Source organism: Arachis hypogaea, chromosome 14 (genome assembly GCF_003086295.3).
Source record: "Arachis hypogaea cultivar Tifrunner chromosome 14, arahy.Tifrunner.gnm2.J5K5, whole genome shotgun sequence".
NCBI lineage: Eukaryota > Viridiplantae > Streptophyta > Magnoliopsida > Fabales > Fabaceae > Arachis > Arachis hypogaea.
The window spans coordinates 52,592,738-52,596,583 of NC_092049.1; the positions used below are offsets into that span (position 1 = coordinate 52,592,738).

The 3,846-nt window shown below is 35.6% G+C and overlaps 1 non-coding gene across 1 annotated transcript; it reads left to right on the forward strand.

Annotated features, from left to right (window-relative positions):
- The first annotated feature begins 684 nt into the window (after positions 1–684).
- On the forward strand, positions 685–792 carry LOC112745979 (small nucleolar RNA R71). The gene has a single exon (XR_003173882.1). It is a non-coding gene; the product is annotated as a small nucleolar RNA R71 (small nucleolar RNA).
- Positions 793–3,846: the final 3,054 nt, after the last annotated feature.

The window sequence follows — 3,846 nt, forward strand, 5'->3', positions numbered from 1 at the left end:
TTTCTTACTCAGCTGACCCACTTGTGCCTCCAAATTTCTAATGGAGGACCTTGTTTCAGTTATAAAACTTAGTGTGGTTTTAGATAGATCAAAGACTATGGCTGCTAAGCTAGAGAGACTCTGCTCAGAATTCTCTGTCTGTTGCTGAGAAGATGATGGAAAAGGCTTGCTATTGCTAAATCTATTTCTTCCACCATTATTGTTGTTGAAACCTTGTTGAGGATTCTGTTGATCCTTCCATCAGAGATTTGGATGATATCTCCATGAAGGATTATAGGTGTTTTCATAGGGTTCTCCCATGTAATTCACCTCTTCCATTGCTGGGTTCTCAAGATTATAAGCTTCTTCTTCAGATGAAGCTTCTTTGGTACTACCTATTGCTGCTTGCATTCCAGACAGACTCTGAGAAATCATATTGACTTGCTGAGTTAATATTTTATTCTAAGCCAATATGGCATTCAGAGTATCAATCTCAATAACTCCTTTCTTCTGATTTGTCCCATTATTCACAGGAGTTCTTTCAGAAGTGTACATGAATTGGTTATTTGCAACCATTTCAATGAGCTCCTTAGCTTCTGCAGGCATCTTCTTCAGATGAAGAGATCCTCCAGCAGAGCTGTCCAATGACATCTTGGATAGTTCAGACAGGCCATCATAGAAGATACCTATGATGCTCCATTCTGAAAGCATGTTAGAAGGACACCTTTTGATCAATTACTTGTATCTTTCCCAAGATTCATAGACGGATTCACCTTCCTTCTGTCTAAAGGTCTGGACTTCCACTCTAAGCTTACTCAATTTTTGAGGTGGAAAGAATTTGGCCAGAAAAGCACTGACCAGCTTTTCCCAAGAGTTCAGGCTTTCCTTAGGTTGTGAATCCAACCATATTCTAGCTCTGTCTCTTACAGCAAAGGGAAAAAGCATAAGCCTGTAGACCTCGGGATCAATCACATTGGTCTTGACAGTGTCACGGATTTGCAAAAATTCAGCCAAAAACTAATGAGGATTTTCCAATAGAAGTCCGTGAAACGTGCAATTCTGTTGCATCAGAGAAACTAATTGAGGCTTAAGCTCAAAGTTGTTTGCTCCAATGGCAGGGATAGAGATGCTTATCCCATAGAAGTTGGGAGTAGGTGCAGTAAAGTCACCAAGCACCTTCCTTGCATTATTGGCATTGTTGTTGTTTTCGGCTGCCATGGCTTCTTCTTGTTTGAAAATTTCTGTTAGGTCTTCTCCAGAAAGTTGTGCTTTAGCTTCTCTTAGCTTTCTCCTCAAGGTCCTTTCAGGTTCAGGATCAGCTTCAACAAGAATGCCTTTGTCCTTGCTTCTACTCATATGAAAGAGAGAAGAAGAAAGTATGAAATTCTCTATGTCACAGTATAGAGATTCCTTGAGGTGTCAGAGGAAAAGAAGAATAGAAGGAGGAGGTAGAGAGGAGAGAATTCGAACGTATCAAGAGGGAGAGGGTTCGAATTGTACATTGAGGAGGAGTGTTAGTCCCTTAAATAGAAGGATGTGAGAAGGGGGGAAGAATTTTCGAAAATAAAAAAAAAAATTTCATTAAAAAAAATTTTGAAAATTTGGTTGATGATTTTCAAAAATTTAAATTGAGAAAATAGTTAAGTGATTTTGAAAAATATTTTGAAATTCGGAATCAAAAAGATATGATTAAAAATTATTTTGAAAAAGATGTGATTAAGAAGATATGATTGAAAAAATATGGTTTTAAAAAGATATGATTGACAAACAATTAAAAAGATTTGATTTTTAAAATCAATGTCTTGGCTAACAAGAAATTTAAAAGACATGATTCTAAAATTCAATTATTGAACCTTTCTTAACAAGGAAGAAATTTTTGAATCAAATCACTAATTGTTAGCAAGGATTTTTGAAAATAGTAAAAAAATGGAAAGGATTTGATTTTAAAAAGATATGATTGAAAAGATATGTTTTGAAAAAGATTTGATTTTGAAAAATTATGAAAATTTGAAAAAGATTTGAATTAAAAATGAAATCTTCCCTCCTGTGCCCTCCTGGTGTTAAACGTCCAGAATGGTATCCATTATGCCGTTTAACGCCCAAAATACTACCCTTTTGGGCGTTTAATGCCCAGCTAGGTACCCTGGCTGGCGTTTAAACGCCAGTTTTCCTTCCTCACTGGGCGTTTTGAACGCCCAGCTTTTTCTCTGTAATTCCTCTGCTGTATGTTCTGAATCTTCAATTCTCTGTATTATTGACTTGAAAAGACATAATTTTGAAAATTTTTATGTTAAATTTTTTTAATGATGAGAAACAATCAAAATGCAACTAATCATGGAAAACTAAGATTAAATAAACAATGCATGCAAGACACCAAACTTATAAATTTTCATATTAGAGACATTAAGAAATTGAGAATGCATATGAAAAATAACAAAACACACAAAACAAGAGAAATTAAAGATCAGACCCAAGAAAATCATCCAGAACAACTTGAAGATTAATGAAGAACAAAATTCATACATTCGAAAAATGCAGGGAATTAAATAAAACATGCACGACACCAAAGTTAAAAATAAACACTAGACTCAAACAAGAAACACACATTATTTTTTTTTTATGATTTTATAAAATTATTTTTTGTATTTTTTCGAAAATTATTTGGAAAAAGAAAATAAGGAATTCAAAATTCTTAAAGAGAATTTCAAGAATCATGTAATCTTAGTCTAAAACTCCGGTCTAGGAATTAGACATGGCTTACTAGCCAGCCAAGCTTTGATTGAAAGCTTCAGCCCAAAGCACTAGACATAGCCAATGGCCAGCCAAGCCTTAGCAGATCATTACATTCAACAGCAAGTTTGATAGAAATCAACAAGCTCTTGTGATGATAAGTTGAAACCTCGGTCCAAAAGATTAGACATGGCTTTACAGCTAGCCAGACTTCAACAGATCATCATGAAACTCTAGAATTCATTCTTAAAAACTCTAAAAAAAATTTTCGAAAATAAAATAAAAAATAAAAGCTTAAAATAAAATAAAATTACCTAATCTGAGCAACAAGATAAACCGTCCGTTGTTCAAACTCGAACAATCCTCCGCAACGGCGCCAAAAATTTGGTGCACAAAATTGTGATATCTAAAACGGCGCCAACAACTTGGTACACACGAATGTAATCTCAACTCTTTGTCACAACTCCGCACAACTAACCAGCAAGTGCACTGGGTCGTCCAAGTAATAAACCTTAAGTGAGTAAGGGTCGATCCTACGGAGATTGTCGGCTTGAAGCAAGCTATGGTTATCTTGTAAATCTCAGTCAGGCAGATTCAAATGGTTATGGAGAATTGATAGTTAAAATATGAATAAAATATAAAATAAGATAGAGATACTTATGTAATTCATTGGTGAGAATTTCAGATAAGCGTATGAAGATGCTTTGTTCCTCCTGAACTTCTGCTTTCCTATTGTCTTCATCCAATCATTCATACTCCTTTCCATGGCAAGCTGTATGTTGGGTATCACCGTTGTCAATGGCTACCTCCCGTCCTCTCAGTGAAAATGGTCCGAATGCACTGTCACCGCACGGCTAATCAGCTGTTGGTTCTCGATCATCTTGGAATAGGATCTGTAACAACCCCAGTTTTCGAGTACGCGAGATCTTTTCTGAAAGTACGGAGAACTCCGGAGGATTAGTAAGGGGAGAAGCTATGATATATCATCAAGAATCTCAATCTTCATTGTCATTATATCATCTTTAAGTTAGAACCATTTATGAGGCAAGCTCGATAACGCAGTCACGAAGAACCTAGTTTTGAACCGTATCGGTTAGGAGTTTTGATTCTGTTTTTCGTAAATAGTCTCAGTTTGAT